Source organism: Jaculus jaculus, chromosome 17 (assembly GCF_020740685.1).
Source record: "Jaculus jaculus isolate mJacJac1 chromosome 17, mJacJac1.mat.Y.cur, whole genome shotgun sequence".
NCBI lineage: Eukaryota > Metazoa > Chordata > Mammalia > Rodentia > Dipodidae > Jaculus > Jaculus jaculus.
Genome location: NC_059118.1, coordinates 22,781,637 through 22,803,462, shown reverse-complemented (window position 1 = coordinate 22,803,462; position 21,826 = coordinate 22,781,637). Strand labels below are relative to the sequence as shown.

At 44.6% G+C, this 21,826-nt stretch overlaps 1 pseudogene; it reads left to right on the top strand.

Annotated features, from left to right (window-relative positions):
• Nucleotides 1-4,781: 4,781 nt before the first annotated feature.
• Nucleotides 4,782-8,502, top strand: LOC123455603 (annotated as a pseudogene).
• The last annotated feature ends 13,324 nt before the right edge of the window (nucleotides 8,503-21,826 follow it).

Here is a 21,826-nt window from a genome sequence, read left to right as displayed (position 1 = left end):
TCCAACTAGAGGGGAGTTGGCATCGGGCATCTTTATCATGATCTGGGGCAAAGCTAATGGGAGGCACCAGGATCTTGTCAGAGTCCTTGAAAAGTCACAGTCCCTTTGGCCCAGGAGCTGACGGGAGACGCTGGTGGCAGACAAGAACAAGAACCAGGTCTCTGCCTGCGACAGCTCAGATGTGTGGTCAGGACAGACGCATAAACATCACTTCCCGCTCTGTAACCACAGCTATATTTGAACCGTCACAGGAGGGGGAGTGGCAGAGAGAAATGTCTGGCTTTTCTAGAAGGCTTTGTGGAGAGGTGCTTTGAGTCTTGAAGTGGGGAAGCTGAGGGGTGGTAGACAGGGGGCGGCAATTAGCAGAAGCATGAAGGTATACGCAGCGTGTGTGTCCACGTGAATGGTGTGTGTGGTGTGATGTATAGTGTCTGATGTATGTTGATCATATTATGTGTGTTTATAGTGTGTGGTGTGTATAGTGTAGCATGCATGCAGTGTGTGTGTGAGGGGCGTGTTAGGATGGTGAGCAGATACAAAGAAAGCAAAGCGTACATGGGGAAGGGGTAGTGAGCGTGCCTCGTGAGCAGGGGTTTCAAGTTCATCTTGCATGCTGTTGCAGAGTGTGTTAGTTACCTTTCTCATGGCTGTCACCTGACCAGAAGCTACCACAGGAAGGCAGGATTTATTTCACTTTGCAATTCAAGGTCCCGGTTAACAGTAGCAGAGAAGGCATGTCAGCAGGAGCAGGGAGCAGCAGGTCACATTGCGTCTGTAATCAGGATGCGGAGGGTGATGGATGCTGCTGCTCAGCCATCTCTCTCCTTTTTTTTTTTTTAAATTTATTTATTTATTTGAGAGCGACAGACACAGAGAGAAAGACAGATAGAGGGAGAGAGAGAGAATGGGTGCGCCAGGGCTTCCAGCCTCTGCAAACGAACTCCAGACGTGTGCGCCCCCTTGTGCATCTGGCTAACGTGGGACCTGGGGAACCGATCCTCGAACTGGGGTCCTTAGGCTTCACAGGCAAGCGCTTAACCGCTAAGCCATCTCTCCAGCCCAATCTTTCTCCTTTTTATACAGGCCCAGGAACCCCGCCCGTGGACAGGCACCACCCACAGTTAAGGTGGGTCTTCTGACCTCAGTTACCCAGACAAGAGAACCCCCACCAGGGCATGCCCAGAGGCTAACTGCCTAGGTGATCCTAGGAGCACATAAATCATCACAATGACAGATTGAGTCTAGAAAAATCATTCTGACAGCAGTGGGAAGGATGGAATGGGTTATGGAGACCCTGTGGTCAGTGCCATGGCCGGTGATGACACGGCTCTCCCTTCCTGCAGCAGTCAGCTTCCGTTGCTGGGATGAAATTCCAAACTAGACACGGTTTATGGGAGGAACGGCATTTATTTGAAGCGTATAGATTCACGGGAAGCTACGTAATGGCCCCCCTTCCACAGATCCAAATAGAAAGAAAGAACCACAAGCCACCACCACCGCGCCAGCAAGCACGCTAGTCGTGGCAGAACTCGGACACTTTGCATATCTTGGGCTGGGATTCAGACCCACCCCCAGTAACACCTCCTCCAGCCAAGTTACAAGCTTTATTAAACTCCTGTATCTACTGGAGGGCATCCATTCAAACTGCCACACTATGAAGACGCTCTGGTCAATACCATTGCTGGTGACAATGCCACGCTCTGTCTCTCCAGAAAAAAAAAAAAAAAAAAATCTCTGTGTTCTCAACATTTCAACTGGCAGACACGTTCTTATGGCTTGTTACCCTCACTTCAACCTCTTCAGCCTTGACTGGGCATACCAGTCTCCTTGCCAAGGTGTGAACTATGACTCCGTAGGCACTGAATCTATAGTTCTAAAGAGCTCCCAGGATTTCAAGGCTCTCTTCAACAGAAAAACTTTGAGGAACAACCTTCCAATTTGTTGCTGCACTGGAATAGCCTGGGATTCTTTTATTTAATTAAAAAAATACTTATTTATTTGTGGTGGGGGGAGGGAGGATGGGAGAAAGAGAGAGAGAGAGAGAGGAAGAGTGAGAGAGAGTGTACCAAGGCCTCCTGCCAAACTCAATACACATATGCCACTTTGCACATCTGGCTGTATGTGGGTACTGGGGAATTGAACCTGGACCCTGAGACGGTGAAAGCAAGTACCTTTAACCACTGATCCACCACTCCAGCCCTTATTTTTCTTTTATGTTCTGTTTATTTATTTATTTATTTTGATTTTTTGAGGTAGGGTCTCACTCTAGCCCAGGCTGACCTGGAATTCACTTTGGAGTCTCAGGGTGGCCTCAAACTCATGGCAATCTTCCTACCTCTGCCTCCCGAGTGCTGGGATTAAAGGTGTGCGCCACCATGTCTGGACTGACTGGGTGTTGGAAACGTGTGCCACCATGCCTGGCTGTTTTGTTAATTTTTATGTTAATATCTGTGCCATTCCCAAGATCTTGATGTAATGGGTGTAACGTGTAAGGTGTGATTTATGTACTGGGAATTTAAAAATAGCCCTAGGTAAATTTTTGGTTAATTTTCTTTTTAAATTTCAAGTCCCTGACTGCCTTCAAGTCTACGTAAGAATCATTATAAGATAAATAAGAAATTTACAGGAAGAAAAAAAACATGCAAGTAAAAGCCTTAATTTAAAAAAAATGGTTATTAATTTCAACAGACAGGAAGTGACTGTGTCCAGTTGCTCTGCAGGCTCCCTGAGCTTACTCCCCACCTCTTCGTCTTTACTGTTGGTGAGCCTTAACGAACAGTGAATTTGCAACGTATGGTAGTCCATGCTCTAGAACATTCTCAAGGACACTTAAACGAGTCACCAATGCAAGGGAACAGGAGATTCAGTGTCTGGGGAGGTAAGGAGAGATGGCCACACCATGGGCTATTTGAAGCTGAAGGCTGGCCACTTGGCCCTCAGTGGGTGGTTGGGAAAATCCAAGGGACTTCTAACGACTTCCTGGAGGTGGCGTCTTCATCTGCCAGCCGAATCAGTGCGGTAAAACAAGGGGCAGAACTGTTTGTGTAGTGTCTTGGGTCTTCCCCCGCAAGTCTTCTCTCCCTGCCTCAAGGCTTACTGTGATATAGAAAGTGGCTTTAAATTACCCCTCTGAGAGGGGCGCCAGCTGCCCTCTTCCCACGCTTTATTTTTGCAACCAGCCTTGTTATTTCACACAATGTTATTTTCTTTTCTGTCCCTTCAAACGCTACGAAGCACCCCTAGCACAATGCAGGGTTGCATAGAAGTAGCGAAAGTGATGCAAGGGGGCTGGAGAGATGGCTTAGCGGTTAAGCGCTTGCCTGTGAAGCCTAAGGACCCCGGTTCGAGGCTTGGTTCCCCAGGTCCCACGTTAGCCAGATGCACAAGGGGGCGCACGCGTCTGGAGTTCTTTTGCAGAGGCTGGAAGCCCTGGCGCGCCCATTCTCTCTCTCTCCCTCTCTCTGTCTCTGTCGCTCTCAAATAAATAAATAATTAAAAAAAAAAAGAAAGTGATTCAAGGGCCTTGAACTGTCTCTGAGTTTATAAGAAACGCACTCAAGCCGGGCATGGTGGCGCACACCTTTAATCCCAGCACTCAGGAGGCAGAGGCAGGAGGATCACTGTGAGTTTGAGATCATACTGAGACTACATAGCGAATTCCAGGTCAGCCTGGGCTAGAGCAAGATTCTACTTTGAAAAACAAATAAACAAACAACAGCAACAACAACAATGATGACAAAACAAAAACATAAAAAAAAAAAAGAAAAAAGAAAAAGAGAAATGGGGGCTGGAGAGATGGCTTAGCGGTTAACGTGCTTGCCTGTGAAGCCTAAGGACACAGATTCTCCAGATCCCACGTAAGCCAGAAGCACATGGTGGCGCATGCATCTGGAGTTTGTTTGCAGTGGCTAGAGGCCCTGGTGTGCCCATTCTCTCTCTCTCTTTCTGCCTCCCTCTGTCCATCTCTAATAAATAAATAAATGAAAATAAAATCTTTAAAAAAAAAGAAAGAAAAAGAGAAATGGGTTACTACATTGACTCTTTTTTAAAAAAATAATTTATTTATTTATTTGATACAGAGGAAGAGGCAGAGATAGAAAGAGAGAGAGAGAGAATGGGCACGCCAGGGCCTTCAGCTACTATAAACAAACTCCAGATGCATGCGCCCCCTTGTGCATCTGGCTTACGTGGGTCCTGGGGAATCAAACTGGGATCCTTTGGCTTTGCAGGCAAGTGCCTTAACCACTAAGCCATCTCTCCAGCCCCTACAATGACTCTTCTTTTAGGCTGCACAAGTGAAGGTTGGGGGATACTTTGAAATTCCCTCCTGTTTCAAAATTATGAATATTGCTAATGTTCACCAAAGTTTCTTTTTTTTTTCAGTTTCTTTCTAATTTATTGAGATGATCATATGGATTTATCAAGTTCCAGAAATATACTAAAAATTCTAAGGTAGCCTTACATTTCTGCAAAAAAAAAAAAAGTCCATTTTGTTGCTAGACTATTTTGCACTAATGACTGGATGCGCCTTGCTCGTGTTTGGCTTTAGCGTTTTGCTTCCACAGCAACGGGTGAGACTCCTGTGAAGTTTTGTCTTACTCATGCTTTATCAGAATGGACACCCAAGTTATGCTAAGCTCATTAAATGAGTCTCTGTTTACCTGACTTTATATGAGGCTGCAGTTTATTTGTTCCACGGCTGTTTGGCACTGCTTACTGTTTTGTTAAACCCCTAAGATTTTTATGGTTGGTAGATCTTAACTAATGATTCAAGCCCCAAAATGACTGTGGTACCCATTGACTTCTGCAGTATAAATGTTCCCACTAAGATCAATATCAACATTTTAAGTGGTCACTTCACTCAAGGTATTACTGTTTACTAGCTGATTCTTAGATTCCAGTCTGAGATGGCTTCAGGGCACCTGCTTACATGGTTTTACTTCTGTTATTTTTATTGGAATTGCATTATATCTTTTTTTCTAGAAGTCCATTTCATCTGTTTTCAAATTTATTGCCATAAAACTTTTCATACTATTCTTTTTTGTATCCTTTAAATTTCAACAATAAATTTAGTAATGTCTTTTCCATTCTTAGCATTATCTGAAGGACTTTTTTTTTAAACTACTTCTCTCTCTCTCTCTTTTTAAAATTTTTCAAGGTAGGGTTTCACTCTAGCCCAGGCTGACCTGGAATTCACTATGGAGTCTCAGCGTGGCCTTGAACTCAGGGCTATGAGAGTTTAATAAGAATATTCGCATAGGTGTTCAAGATTGAAAGGGTCCCAGAAGAGATGAATTTCCCAGTAGTAGCAATCGTAGAAACCATTGATAAACCTACCTGATGGGAGCAAGGTGGACTGTTTTTTGACTTCTGTTACGAACTGTAACCTTGGAAGTGGGAAGCTTGCTCAAGAAAAGCTATTGCCTTCCCCAAAGCATATGGCAAAAAAAGCATGTGTCTGGAAGCAGGGAGCAGAAAAAAGAAAGACAACAAAATATACCTTCCCTATCCTACCCATTGCCATCCTGTCCCTGTGGCACATTAGGTAAACCCAACCCGAAGTGACTGGGCTGCAGCAGTTGGTACTGAGCAGCCTCTTGAGGACACAGCACAAGAGGGAAAGAAGGGTAAGCAATGGAACTAGAGGGGCAGTAATAAAAAAATATATACTAAAATAATAAACAACAAAAGATAATAAAATGTAAAAAAATAAAGTAAAAGGTAAAAGAGACATTTAGCTCATCATTTTTAATTTCTTTTGGTTTGTTTATTTTTAATCAGTTGCATGTTGCTATCACAGGAAAGGGAGCAAGTTATTCAAGTTCTTTTTACTTTATTTTTATTTATTTATTTGACAAAGGAAGAGGGAGAGAGAGAGAGAGAGAGAGAGAGAGAGAGAGAGAGAGAGAGAGAGAGAATGGGTGTGCCAGAGCCTCCAGCTACTGCAAATGAACTCCAGATGCATGTGACCCCTTGTGCAGCTGGCTAATTTCCTGGGGAAATGAACCTTTGGCTTTTCAGGCAAATGCCTTAACCACTAAGTCATCCCTCCAGCTCCATTTTTTATTTTTATTTTTTAGAGAGAGCAAGAGCAAGAGAGAGAGAGAGAGAGAGAGAGAATTGGCGCATCAGGGCCTCAGCCTGTGTCACCTAGTGGGCATGTGTGATCTTGCGTTGTCAGATGCCATTGTGCATCTGACTTACATGGGATCTGGAGAGAGACTGAATGTGGGTCCTTAGGCTTCACAGGCAAGTGCCTTTGCTACTAAGCCATCTCTCCAGCCCATCATTTTCTGTTTTAAAAATATTTTTATTTATTTATTGCAAGCAGAGACAGAGAGGGCTGGGAGGGGGAGGAGATGGGCACACCGGGACCTCTGATCACTGTCAACAAACTCCAGATACATGGCTGTCAGGCTTTGTATGCAAGTGTCTTTAACTGCTAAGCCACATCTCCAGCCCAGTTTTATTTTCTTGTATTTCTTGTTTTTAAATTATTTAATTAATTAATTAATTTTAGAGATAGAAGCAGATAGAGAAAGGATGGGCCAGCAGGGCTTCTAACCACTGCAAATAAACTCAAGACACACATACCATCTTGTGCATCTGGCTTTATGTGGTTACTGGGAAATTGAACCTGGGTCCTTTGGCTTTGCCAGCAAGCACCTCAAATGCTAAACCATCTCTCCAGCCCCCAATTTTCTTTATAACAGAATTTATTTATTTATTTATTTGTAAGCAAGAAAGGGTGGGGGGAGAGAGAGAGAGAGGATGGGGCGGGGAAATGGGCAGGCCAGGGTCTCTAGCCAGATGCAGGTCATACTTTGCGCATCTGGCTTTATGTGGGCACTGAGGAACTGAACTTAGGCCATCAGGCTTTGTAAGCAAGTGCCTTTAACCACTAAACCATTTCTCTAGCCCTCAGCTCATCATTTTCGTCTCCCCATCCCAATTTTTTTCGCTTAAAATTTGTAGTAGTTACTTTCTTGATGCTGGGATAAAAACATGTGACCAGAAGCAGCTTATGGAAGAAAAGGGTTTAATTTAGGTTCCAGAGGGCAGAGTCCCTCGTGGCAAGGAAAGTGTGGCAGGCCAGAGCCCCACAGGCACTCTGGGAGATAGGAAGCAGAGAGGACAAGGTCCTCCCCCGGTGACACACTTCCTCCAGCAAGTTCTCACCTCCTAAAGATTCTGTAACCTTCCTGAACAGTACCTCTAGTAGCTAGGGCCAAGTGTTCACACACATGCCCCAAACCTCCACAGGCTACACACTTCTCTCTAAGTACTATTTTACCTGCATCTCCAAATAAATCATAAAATGTCGCAGTTCGTTATTTTTCACTGCTAAATATTGTGTAAATGCTGTTGATTTGGTTGTCTTTACTTTTTTAAAAGATTTGTTTTTATTTATTTATTTATGAGAGAGAGAGAGAGAGAGAGGGAGGGAGGGAGGGAGGGAGGGAGAATGGGCACAACAGGGCCTCCAGCCACTGCAAACGAACTCCAGGCACATGCTCCACCATTGTGGCCTTCCCTCCTGACAGCTTGCAGATTGGCTCTGGGTTCCAAGGCAAATCCATAAAGCTCTGGAATGCTCTAGGTGTTTGCAAGTACCCTCTCTTCAGAATGGGTGTCTTGCGTCTGCTTCTCCCCCAGTACTTGTTTCCTGTGGCTGGGACAAGCTGGATGTGGTGTTTGATTCAGGTGTCCCCCATAAACTTAGGTGTTCTGAATGCTAGGTTCCCAGCTGATGGAGATTTGGGAATTAATGCCTCCTGGAGGGAGTGTATTGTTGGGGGCGGGCTTATGGGCTTTATAGCCAGTTTCCCCATGCCAGTGTTTGGCACACTCTCCTGTTGCTGTGGTCCACCTTATTGGCCAGGGGGTGATGTCCACCCTCTGCTCATGCCACCGTTTTCCCCTGCCATTGTGGAGCTTCCCCTTGAGCCTGTAAGCCAAAATAAACCTCTTTTTTTCCAGAAGCTGCTCTTTGTTGGGTGATTTCTACCAGCAATGCGACCCGGACTGCAACACTGGACAAAGGTTCGGAATTTGGCTCACTGCAGGCTGAAGACCCACCACATTGTCCCCACCCAGGCTGTCTGAACACTGAGCCTGTCTCTCTCCAGGTGGAGCTCTCTGTCCTTCTGGGGGCAAGGATGGCCGGGCTATGCTGTGGGATCGCAATGAAGGCCAGCACCTTCATACAACAGATGGTGGGTCATCATCAACGCCCTGTGCTTTGGCACCAACTGCTATTGGCTGTGTGTCGCCACGTGCCCCAGCATCAAGATCTGGGACTTGAAGGGCAAGATCATCGTAGACCGTCTGAAGCAAGAAGTCCCCAGTCTTAGCAGCGAGGCCCAGCCACCCCAGAACACCTCTCTGGCCTGGTCTGCTGATGGTCAGACACTGTTTGCTGGCTCCACAGACAACCAGGTGTGAGTGTCGCACGTGACCGTTGGCACATGCTGGAAGTTTATGGCAGAGTTTTACAAATAAAATCTAGCTTTCACAAACAAACAAACACACACACACACACATTATTAGAGTTGGGCGTGGTGGCACATGCCTTTAATCCCAGCACTTGGGAGGCAGAAGTAGGAGGATCGTTGTGAGTTCGAGGCCACCCTGAGACTACATAGTGAATTTCAGAGCAGCCTGGGCTACAGTGAGACCCTACCTTGAAAAATACTAAAAAAAAAAAAAAAAAGTTTTATTAGAAAACAGTTCAGAGTTAATATTTCATCATGGAGAAATGAGCTCTGTAATATGTAGCAATAATTTTATTTTTTATTTTTGTCTAAAAGTCTGTTTTACTAACTCTGTTTTAGCTAATGCAGTGCTGATTTTTCTTTTTCTTTTTGGTCTGAACCTTTTCATTTAGAATTGCTTCCTTCTGAAGAATATCATGCAATTACCCCCCCACACCCTTTTTTTTTGTTAGAGATGAGAGAGAGAATGGGTGAACCAGGGCCTCCAGCCAATGCAAATGAATCCCATAAGCAGGCGCCACCTTGTACATCTGGCTTACGTGGGTCCTGGGGAATTGAACCTGGGTCCTTTGACTTTGCAGGCAAGCACCTTAACTGCTAAGCCATCTCTCCAGCCCAGAGTAAATTCATTTTTATATACTTTTATTTATTTGTTTGTTAGGAGAGAGTGAGAGTGAGAATGAGCGAGAGAGAAACAAAGGCCACACCAGGGCTTCTTACCACTACAAATGAACTCCAGACGCATGCCCCACTGGCTTTACCTACTTACTCGGGAACTAAACCTGGGCTGGCAGGCTTTGCAAGCAAGCACCTTTAACCACTTAGTCCTCCCCCAGCCCCATGGATCCCCATCATCATCTTTTTGTCAGCTCGGAAACACTGTACCTCCAGTGCTCATTTTTCATCCCCGCCTCTCCTCCTTTGCCGTTACTGGTTCACTTGCTGTTTTGGGGGACTTCATGTGAAGGGGCTAACATGATACTTTTTGGGCTGCTCCAGTTAACATTTCTAAAAAGACATTTGTGTACATGTCTTTTTGTGGTCATTTCACCTTCAGTTTTCTTGGGCATGCTTCTAGTGGGAATGCCCGGTCGTGTGATCTCATTGCAAGGTGTTTCATGGTGTTAGCAGAAATATCTAGATTCTGAAATAGGGCTGCATCTAAGGGTCTATCTGCGCACTGACTTGGCCTTGACGATCTCGGTCTTGTTTTCATCCACTTGTACTTCTCCTCTGACGCTCCCTGTGGTGGGAACATGGCCTTCACCTCCTCCTTTCGCTCCGCCATCCACTAATATGCACATGTCTCTTCCTCCGGGAAGTTTCCTCAACACGGAGAGGCAGCAGACTCCCACTGCTGCCGTGATTCATGACCACCCTCATTTCATGTTCCTTCTTTTGTAGATTTTGGTTTGTCTGTTTGTTTTACAAGTTTTTATTTTAATTTGTTTATTAGAGACAGAGAGAGGGAGAGAGAGAGAACGGGCACACTGGGGCCTCTAGCCACTGCAAATGAACTCCAGAGGCATGCGCCACCATGTGCATCTGGCTTACATGGGACCTGGAGAATCGAACCGGGGTCCTTAGGCTTCACAGGCATGTGCCTTAACCACTGAGCAATCTCTCCAGCCCTGTTTTTTTTTTTTTTAAATGAAGTAGTCAGGGGTTGTAGCTGATACCTGCAATCTCAACACTCAGGAGGCAGAGGCAAGATGATTGCTACAAATTCCAGACCACGCCTAGACTACAGAGTAAATTTAAGGCTAGTCTGAGTGACATGGTGAAACCCTGTCAAATCAATAAATCAATAAGTACAGTGGGATGGGGGAAATAGCTCAACGGATAAAGCTCTTACTGCACAAGTTTGGGTCACTGAGTTCCAATCTCCAGACTACACATAAAAACAAACAGAAGCCGGGCGTGGTGGCACACGCCTTTAATCCCAGCACTTGGGAGGAAGAGGTAGGAGGATTGCCGCGAGTTTGAGGCCACCCTAAGACTCCATAGTGAATTCCAGGTTAGCCTGAGCTAGAGTGAACCCTACCTCAAAAAAACCAAAATAAAAATAAACAAAACAACCCCCCCAAAACCCCAGAAACAAAATGGAATCTACAGCAGGCTTTTGTAATCCTACCATGCCTGTAGTGAAATGGGAGGTAGAGACAAGAGAACTTTCTAGAAGCTTGCAGTGAACTAACAGAACAGAGCAGTGAACCAACGCAGTACAAGGTGAGGAATGGCTTGAAAGTTGTCTCAAGATTTCCACACGTGTGCCATGGCACACATACATGTACTCATGCACGTGAGCACAAACATCAAACACACATCAGTCACACAAACACAGACACACAGGTATTAAAAAGAAAGAAAAGTTAAGAAAGTTCTCCTAGCTACTCACAAATCTGTGAGTGAAGGATGCCATGGTGAGAAATATGTTTGGGAACTATGTCACGTCCTTTAGAAATTCTTGAGATGTTATGAGACATGATATGTTAAAAGGCTCCAAGAAACCCTGTAATAAATGGTCTCATTGATTTTATTTAATCCAGCATTCCTTGAACTTACTTTTACCAAAAAGTCACTTTTTGTGTAGTAATTGTTGTCATGCCATACTACTAATTTTTATTTATTTATTTATTTATTTATTTTTTGAGGTAGGATCTCACTCTAGCCCAGGCTGACCTGGAATTCACTCTGTAGTCTCAGGGTGGCCTCGAACTCACAGTGACCCTTCTACCTCTGCCTCCTGAGTGCTGGGATTAAAGGTGTGAGCCACCACACCCTGCTCTAATTTTCTCTTGAGGGGCTGGAGAGGTGGCTTAGTGACTAAAAGTGCTTGCTCGCAAAGCCTGATGACTTGGGTTCGATTCCCCATTACCCACATAAGGCAAGATGTGCAAATGGCCTATGCATCTGGACTTGATTTGCAGAGACAAGAGGCCCTGGTGTGTCCACTGCCCCATGAGAGGCGTGCGGTCACCTACTTCCCTCCAGCTCTGCTAATACATTTGTTTGACAGGCTGAGCATGATTCGGTCGTCCTAGTGCAGAAAAGGAAACGGACTGACTGTTACGCTACTGCCTGAGGTCCTGTGGTGATGGTTGTTGAGATGAGGGTCCTGATCCTTATCTTCAGATAGATAAATTAATTAACAATTTAAAAATATTTTGAGGGGCTGGAGAAATAGCTCAGCAGTTAATGAGTTTGCTTGCAAAGCCTAAGGATCCAGGTTCAATTTCCCAGTACCCACATAAAGCCAGATGCATTGGGTGAAACATTTGTCTTGAGTTTGCAGTGGCTAGGGGCCCTGGTATACCCACTCTCTATCTCTCTGTCTTTGATAGACTCTGTCTATCTCTCAAGTAAATAAATAAAATTAAAAAAAAATTCAGAGATAGGATCTTGTTATGTAGCCCAGGATTGCCTCAAACTTTCAGTTTTCCGGTAATGCTGAGCTTACAGGTATTTGCCACCATCCCTAGCTATGTAACAACCACCCACGGTTATGATAGGATTTACTAACTTACTGTGTTTGGTTAGACAGGCTCATGAAACACTGGCTGTCTTCTGAGGCCGGGAAAGAGATGCCAGTTCTGGTGACTCCCTTTCTCTTCCTGTCCTTACCACCTCCCTCTGTCTGCCGCGTCCCGCTTGGGTGACGCATTTCATCAGCACTGAGATCTGTCACATCTGGGTTTTTGTATGACTGGCCAAAGACCCTGGCCATAGATGCTGTCATGACAAAGGCGCAGGTGGCTGGATTTATTGGGGTCAGTTTATTTACAGGGAGTTTTATAGGAAATTTGTCAAGAAGCCTTTCTTCATTCCTCTGCTCTGAGAAATACTAGAAGCCAAATGCCAGATTTTTTTTTTTTCTGGGTCTCCAAGAGCCTCAGTGATGATGTGAGCAGTAGTCATGACTGTGTGGCAAGTTGTTTTTTGTTTTTTTTTTGAAGCAAGCCCAATAGACTGGCTATATGTATATATATATATACACATACACATACACATACACATACACATACACATACACATACACATACACATACACATACACATACACATATACATATACATATACATATACATATACATATACATATACATATATATGTATATATGAGAGAGAGAGAGAGAACTGGCATGCCAGGGCCTTCAGCCACTGTAATCTAACTTCAGATGAGTGTGCCGCCTTGTGTACATGTGCAACCTAGTACATGCATCACCTTGTGCATCTGGCTTATGGGAGATCTGGAGAGTCAAACAGGGGTCCTCAGGCTTTGCAAGCAAGTGCCTTAACCGCTAAGCCATCTCACCTGCCCTGCGTGTGGCAAGATTTTTTCTGTTCAGCGTCAGTCGTATACAACTGATCGTATACAAGTCGTATACAAGGTTGTTTGGACGGAGGCAGAGCGATCAGGTGGAAGTGAATTAACTCCCTTTGCTGACACCCCACCGAATTTCATGAGAACCACATCCATACTTATTCTAAGGCATTTGGGCCTTCCCTCATCCCTCCTACTTGAGATCAACGAGGTAAACTGCTTGGGAAAATCCCAGCCAGACAGCCTTAGCCTTTCTGGGGAGGGCGGAGTGACACATGAGAGAATGCTGTTAGGAGCAGGTGAGTCATTGCATTTTGGTGTCATAACTCATCCCCATCTGTGACAGAGCAGCAATCATTCCTTAAGCAACATCTGGGCATGACTGCTTCAAGTTGTCTATGAGTTGGCAAGGAGGCTGAGGAAAGGACAAAAATTCCCTCATTGGCAACCAGGATTTTTTTAAAAGTATTTTATTTATTTATCTGAGAGAGAGAGAGGCTGAGAGAGAGAGAGAATGGGCATGCCAGGGCCTCTGGCCACTGCACATGAATTCCTGACATATGTGCCATTTTGTGCATGTGGCTTTATGTGGGTACTGGGGAATTGAACCCAGGTCCTTAGGCTTTGCAGGCAAGTGTCTTAACTGCTGAGCCATCTCTCTAGCCCTGCCACAGGATTTTAACTTCCCTTTGCTTGAAGTCCAGAAGTACAGTTCTGAGTAGGACATCCCTCAGGGTGATGAGGCGTAGTCTAAAGGACTGTGGGGAAAGCTATCAAGGGGTCTGTAGAGAGGTGTTGGGAAAACTATGAGGTGGGTTTAATATCAGGACAAAGGACACGTGGTCTCTTAGGAAAAGGACTCTATTGATCTTTCAGCTTCTACTCAATGGGGTCCTTCCACCTTGAAAGTGTCGAGCTTTATGCTAAGTGTTTTCCACACATTATATATTTTCTTTTTCCAGATAAGGTTTTACTCTAGCCCAGGCTAACCTGGAATTCAATATATAGTCTCAGGCTGGCTTTGAACTTATAGTGGTCCTCCGATCTCTGCCTCTTGAGTGCTGGAATTAAAGAATTTTTTTTTATCTTTTAATCTAAAAATATTCTGTGATGCAAGCTCTGTGATTATTTTATAGTTATTGAAACCGGTTTGGAAAGACAAAGCTGGGCTGAGAAGAAATGGAGGCTCAGCCCTTAAAGGTGCTTGCTCACAAAGCCGACGGCCTAGGTTAGACTCCCCAGTACCCATGTGGAGCCCGATGCACAAAGTGGTGGGTGCACGTATCTGGAGTTCATTTGTGGTGGCAAGAAGCCCTGGCATGCTCCCTCTCTCTCTCTCCACGCTCTCTTCCACTCACAAGTAACTAAAAATATTTTAAAATAAAAGAAGGACAAGGTCATCTGACACAAGACTGGACATAGAAAAGATCTGGATCTTAGTGGCCCTGAACTTGCTCTGAACCATGACCGTCTTGGCAAGTTCGTGATCACATGCAGTGTTTTATGCATGGAAAGGCGTGCGGTCACCTAGCTCCCTCCAGCTCTGCTAATACATTTGTTTGACAGGCTGAGCAGGATTCGGTCGTCTAGTGCAGAAAAGGAAATGGACTGTTGAACTGCTGCCCCAGATCCTTTGGTAATGGCTGTTGGGATGAGGGCCCTGATCCTTGTATTCTGCAAATCCTCTTTCCTCTTACCCTCATGCTGCTGTTTAAACTTCGTGTTTTCTAGCCCTGGCTTCTCCAGCCTGAACACATGTGTGTGGCCAGAATCTCAGGCGAGCACAAAATGGAGCCAGAGTCCTAATACCTGTAGACTTTGCCTCATAGCACAGTCAGGATGGAAATTAATTGTTGCTGTTGTTTCTAGAGGCAACACTTCCCTGACTACTTCCCATCAACAAAGCCCATAGTTTTGGTTTGAAACATGATTCCCCTGACGTGTGCCTTAGTGTGCCTCATAACGAATAGCAAACAAACAATGGAATAAAACTTTGACAAAACTATGTGTTGTTCAAACAGTACAGTCAGGTGTTACCGGATGACCACTTGTTCAACCCAGGCCTCTGCAAATGGTAGATGACAGAGAAACCAGGGCATGTGTCAGATGCTCAGAGAGGAAGCGAAGGCCAAGCAACACAGTCATTTGCAGCAAGAGCCTCTGAAATGGGGGCTGTGGATGCAGCTCAGTGGTAGAGTGTTTACCCAGCTTGTATAAAGCCTTGGGTTCAATCCCTAGTGCACAAACAAACACAACCTTTAGAGGGTTAAGCAATAAATAAAAACAAAATCAAGTTCTGTGGCATTCTGACTGTAACCTGTCCCTCATAAGCTCTTGTGTTTGTGATTAAGTCTCATACTCCAGCCCCTGCTGGCGGAGTCTGTGGGAGGTGGAGCCTTGCGGGAGGGGGTGAGTCACCGGGGCCTGACCTTGCGGTTTATTATTGGAGCCCATGGGGGGATCAGAATCAGTTCACTCTTCCTGCTTCCTCCCAGCTGGGGGTGACAAGATGTGATGCCAGGCCTCTGTTCTGCCATGCTCTGCCCTGGCATGATGAAACTTTGCCTCCAGACTGGAATAAAAATCCTTTCCTCCCACAAGCTGCTTGTGGTCGGATGTTTTCTCCAAGCAATGAGAAGGTAATCACTACAAACACTGACACATTGCATTCTGGTTAAGATACTCACCGTGCCCTTAACTTTTCTCTGTACACACCACAGTGGATTTTTATTTTATTTATTGATTTTTTTTTTTTTTTTTGAGGTAGGGTTTCACTAGAGTTCAGGCTGACCTGGAATTCACTATGTAGTCTCAGGGTGACCTCGAACTCACGGCGATCCTCCTACCTGAGAGTGAATTCAGCACCGGTTAAATGGGATAGCCATTATTAATTCAGAGACAATGTAAAGGGTGTAGACCCTCTTACAGCCCAAAATTAGTGGGAGCCTAACAATGGAATTAAACCTTTTTTGTTGTTGTTATGTTTTTGAGGTAGGGTCTCACTCTAGCCCAGGCTGACCTGGAATTCAGGCTGGCCTTAAAGTCATGGCAATCCTCCTACCTACCTCTGCCTCCCAAGTGCTTGGGATTAAAAGCATGCGCCACCATGCCCAGCTTTTAAAAACTTTTTATTGACAATTTGCATACATATAGCCATGATCATAATCCCCTCCCATCACTCTCTCTTTCCTCCCTCCCTTATCTGCCCCCCACTGAATCCCTTCTTCTTTCTAACAAGTCTCTCTCCTATTCTGATGCCATCATTTCCCCCTCCTTTATGCTGTGTCAGCGACTGTGAGGGTGTGAACGCCACAGAGACCGCTCTGTCTGGAAGATAGTATTACAAGCATTCCTGCTCTTCTTTGGCCCTTACATTCTTTCTGCCACCCAGTTGGCAAAGATTTTTTTTTTTTTTAATAAGAGAGGAAGGAAGGAAAAAGAGAGGGAGGAAAGAAGAAAGGAAGGATATATTTCTTTTTTAATTTTTTTAAACTTTATTTATTTATTTATTATTTGAGAGAGAGAGAGAGAGAGAGCAAAGAAGATAGAATGGGTGCACCAGGGCCTCTAGCCACTGCCAATGAACTCCAGATGCATGGACCACTACGTGCATCTGGCTCACATGGGTCTGGGGAATCGAACCTGGGTCCTTTGGCTTCGCAGGCAAGTACCTTAACTGCTAAGTCATCTCTCCAGCCCAAAGATTTTTTTTTTTAAAGCAAAGATCACAAAAGCATAAGCAACAAATACAAAAATAAATGTGGAGTCTCTGCTGGGGACACAACAAAATGAAGCGACCCGATACAGGCTTGGAGAAAATATTTGTAAATTCTACAAACACTTGGGTATATGGATAAATGCCATTGCTAGCCACAGTGGAGTACCAGTCAAAAACCACAGTGAGGCATCATGACTTCACTGCAGTAAGAATGCCTCTTCTCAAAAAGATAAGGGTGGGCTGGAGAGATGGCATAGTGGTTAAGCGCTTGCCTGTGAAGCCTAAGGACCCCGGTTCGAGGCTCGGTTCCCCAGGTCCCACGTTAGCCAGATGCACAAGGGGGCGCTCGCGTCTGGAGTTCGTTTTCAGTGGCTGGAAGTCCTGGTGCGCCCATTCTCTCTCTCACTCTCTATCTGCCTCTTTCTCTCTCTGTCACTCTCAAATAATCAAATAAATAAATAAAAATCTAAAAAAAAAAAAAGATAAGGGAGCTGAAAAAGACACGGAGAGAAGGGAGGCTTTGTACACTCCTGGTGGGAATGCAAATTAGTATAGTCCCTATGGAAAATAGTGAAGGTTCCTAAAAAATTCAACATGAAACTATCACATGATCCAGTGACCTCAGGACTGGGTATGAAATAAGTTAGTGTATTTAAAGAGACATCTAGCCAGGTGTGGTGGTGGTTGCCTTGAATGCCAGAACTTGGGAGGCAGAGGTAGGAGGATCACCATGAATTCGAGGCCACCCTGAGAATACAGAGTGAATTCCAGGTCAGCCTGGGCTACAATGAGACCCTACCTCGAAAAATCAAAATAAATAAATAAATAAAGAAAGAAAGAAAGAAAGAAAGAAAGAAAGAGAGAGAGAGAGAGAGAGAGAGACATCTGCATCATTATGTTAACAGCAGTGTTACTTATAATAGCCAAGATGTGACACAACCCAAAAATCTGTCAGCAGAAGAATGGATAAATAAAATGTTATATATCAATACTGTTCAGTCACAAAGAGGACAAAACTCTGTAATTAAAAACATATTTATTTCTATTTATTTATTTGAAAGAAAGAGGCAGATAGAGAAAGAAAGAATGGGTAAACAAGGGCCTACAGCTGCTGCAAAGAAACTCCAGATTCAAGTGCCACCTTGTGCATCTGGCTTACGTGGGTACTGGGGAACTGAACTTGGGTCCTTTGGTTTTGCAGGTAAGTGCCTTAACTGATAAGCTATCTCTCTATACCTTTTCCTTTTTTTTTTTTTTTTGAGGTAAAGTCTCACTCTAGTTCAGGCTGACCTGGAATTCACTTTGTTGTCTCAGGGTGGCCTTGAACTCACGGTGATCCTCCTACCCCTGCCTTCCAAGTATGCTCCACCATGCCCAGCTCTAGCACTTTTTAAAGTTAATTTTTAAAATTAAAGCCTTGTCGTTTTGATGGCTTAGATAATCCAGGCATAGAAACATAAAAATTGCATGATCTTACTCATGTGAACGATCTAAAAAACGCTCATCTTAGAGAAGGTGGGGATGCAGCCGTGGTTACAGTGCTACAGAGCAGAGTCCCAGGATGTGAGAGGGCTCAAGTTGGCCAGTGGTGGCAATGGGGCACTAGCAGAGGCCGCTCTGGCACTGTCTTGTAGAAGGGTGACCGATGCCAACAGCCTGTGCATTGTATGTTTCTTTTCTTTTCTTCCTTTCCCCTCCTTCCTTCCTCCCTTCCTCCCTTCCTTCCTGTCTTCCTCCCTTCCTTCCTTCCTTCCTCCCTTCCTCCCTTCCTCCCTCCCTCCCTTCCTCCCTCCCTCCCTCCCTTCCTCCCTTCTTCCCTCCCTCCCTCCCTCCCTTTCTCCATTCCTTCCTGTCTTCCTTCCTTCCTGTCTTCCTTCCTTCCTGTCTTCCTTCCTTCCTGTCTTCCTTCCTTCCTGTCTTCCTTCCTTCCTGTCTTCCTTCCTTCCTGTCTTCCTTCCTTCCTTCCTTCCTTCCTTCCTTCCTTCCTTCCTTCCTTCCTTCCTGTCTTTCTTCCTTCTTTTCTTTTGTTCCTATTTTTTTGAGGTAGGGTCTCACTCTAGCCTGGGCTGACCTGGGATTCACTATGAAGTCTCAGGGTGGCCTCGAACTCATGGCGATCCTCCTACCTCTGCCTCCCGAGTGCTGGGGTTGAAGGTATGTGCCACCACGCCCAGCTGCATTGTATATTTCAAATAACCAGAAGAGAGGATTTCTAATGCCATTGCAACAGAGAACTGATGAATATTTAAACTACTGAATATACTAATCATTCTGATTTCATCATTAGATAGTGCTAATGTATACATGTAAAGAAACATCAAGTTTTACCCGAGTTTATACAAATATGTGCTGACAATCCAAGGGACGAGGTAAATTATAGGGTTCATCAGTCCTGACAGTAAGTGATGAGTAGTTAGGAGTTCATTCTAATACTCTCTTTATTTTGTTTGAAAATTTTGTTCTATAGTTTTAAAACTCAATTTCTTTTTTTAAAACAGCCTATGAGTGCCATCTATGGGTCACGTGTGGGAACTGCCTTTTTCTTTTTGTTTTGAGGCCTGGTCTTACTTTATCTTGCCCAAGCTGTCCTTGAACTCATGGAGATTGTTTTACCTCATCCTTCCCAGTGCTGGAGTTATGGTAGAAGCCATCACGCCTGGCGCTGGAGCTGCCCATTGAGAGAGGCCAATCGCTAAGTTGCTGAAAAGCCTCCCACAGAGTAACTAGCAAATGAGACACTTGGAAACTCAGTTACTTTGAGAGAGTAACCACTGGGCAGTTGTCAGGCCTGCTCTGTGTTCAGAGCCACAGGCTGGAATAGCATGAGATGTGAAGGGTTCCCTTTCTCATGCCTGGCCACAGAGCTGAGCAAAAGACCTGCTAAACACAAATGAATAAAAGGAGTGGTTGGTACCCTGGTCATTAGATCAATATTTGTCAAAGTTCATGGGGTTCTAAAGTGTTGGTTATGTCATACCAGTTAGTACTATTTAAAAGAAGATTTATTTATTCATTTGTAGAAACAAATAGCAGGCATAAGGTTTTTTTTTTAATAAGGTTATTACCAATGCACAATCTTTAAGATTTGTAATGAACAAATTGTAGGATCATAAAAATTCTAGTATAATATTTGATGCCATAAAATAATTATTTTTGCAAAAGTGTCACCTCTAGCTACTTAGGATCTGTAACAAAGACAGTTTCTAAAATTCAGGGGCTCATTAAAATTTTTTTCTTTAATTTATTGAGAAAGAGAGGGAGGGAGAGAGAGAGAGAGAATAGGCATGCTAGGGTATCTAGTTACTGCAAAAAAAATTCCAGATGTGTGCACCCCTTGTGCATCTGGCCTATGTGGGTGAATCACACCTGGGTCCTTAGGCTTGACAGGCAAGCACCTCAACAGCTAAGCCATCTCTCTAGCTCCCCCATTTTTTTTTTAAGTTTTGCTCTGTGTATGTGTGTGTTCCTGTGTGAGGGTGAGTGTCCACATGCTGCGGCATGCGGAGGCCGGAGGACGATTGTTGGGTGTCTTTGTACTGCTCACTGGGACAGGCAGCCCATGAGCCCGGCAAAGCCTCTCGCCTCTAGCTTCTGGCTTTATGTAGGGTCCAGAGACTTGAACTCAGATGCTCATGCTTGTGTGGTGACCACTTTCCCCACAGAGCCGTCCACCCGGACCCTTTGGTCTGGACTTCTGTTATGTAATAACCTCTCACGTATTTGATCTTCTTCTTCCAAGTAACCAGTTTGCCGATTAAGCTCCATTTTGGCCAGGAGGTGACAGATACTAAATGCTTCTTTTCTCCTGCTTGGTAACCCTCACAAATACTCCTTCAATACTAGAACTTATATTGATTTCCAGCCCAGTTCTACGTACAGGGTGTCTTAAACAGCCCATATCTATTGCCTCACAGTGACAGACTCTGGAAGCGTGACATCGATGGATTTCTTCTGAAAACCTTACCTCTTGCCATATAAACGACTCTCCTCCCCACCCTCGGTTTTCACTGTGACCTCATTTACTCTTCTTATAAGAATAATCCCGTCAGATTAGATTAGGCCCCATACCTATGTCTTCATCTAATCTTAATTTCCTCCTGAAAATCTGCATTCTGAGGCACTAAGGGTCAGGATGCCAACATAGGACCTGTGGGCGTGGAGGATGCAATTTAGCCCTGAACTGTTATAATCTTCATTCTACTTTTTTCTTTCTTTCTTTTATTGCCCATGATGAAGACATAACTTGGAGAATTTCAGTATGTTGTCCCAAACATCACAAGTTCACAGTAAAGCGGTACCGTCTGGAGTTGGACCTAGGTCACTGCCACACTCTTGTTTGTCCACTGGGCATGCCGGCGCATCCTGTTACCATCTCTTTGTGCTAGAACACACTTGCCCACAATCCGAACCCCTCTCAAGCTCACCTACTGTTGCAGTCAGGTCCGAAATGCTGGTAGAAATCACCCAACCAAGAGCAGCTTGTGGGAAAAAGAGGCTTATTTTGACTTACAGGCTCAAGGGGAAGCTCCATGATTGCAGGGAAAACAATGGCATGAGCAGAAGGTGAACATCACCTTCTGGCCCACATCAGGGGGACAACAGGAACAGGAGATTATACCAAACACTGGCATGGGGAAACTGGCTATAACACCCATAAACCCGCCCCCAACAATACACTGCCTCCAGAAGGCATTCATTCCCAAATCTCCATCAGCTGGAAACCTAGCATTCAGGACACCTAAATTTATGGGGGACACCTGAATCAAACCACCATATTCTGTCCCTGGCCCCATAAACTGGCCCCATATATGTTGTAAAATGCAATGCATTCATTCAACTTTAAAAGTCCTCATAGTTTTCATCAATTCCAATGATGTTCAAACATCCCCATAATCCAAGGTCTTTTAACGGAGCCATAATACCAAAAATCCGCCCCCCCAATCCCATAATGACACAAAATATACATTCATACTGCAAAAGATGGCACTGGGCATAGCAAAGAACTATTCAGCCAATATAAGATTTAAAGCAACCAGGGAAAACATCAAACTCTGTAGCTTCAAGTCCAACAACTTTAGTCAGTGACAAATCAATCTCCAAGTCCAATAATTCTAACCAGCAACAAGTCTCTGGAGTTCCAATTCCTCCCCTTCCTTAGGTTTGGACACAGTGGCAGTCATCAGTCACCAGCTGATTCCCGTTGTTGGTCCTCTTGGTATAGGAGATGTTTTTTATTTTTATTTTTCATTTTATTTTTTTTGAGAGAGAAAGAGAGAGAGAATGGGGGG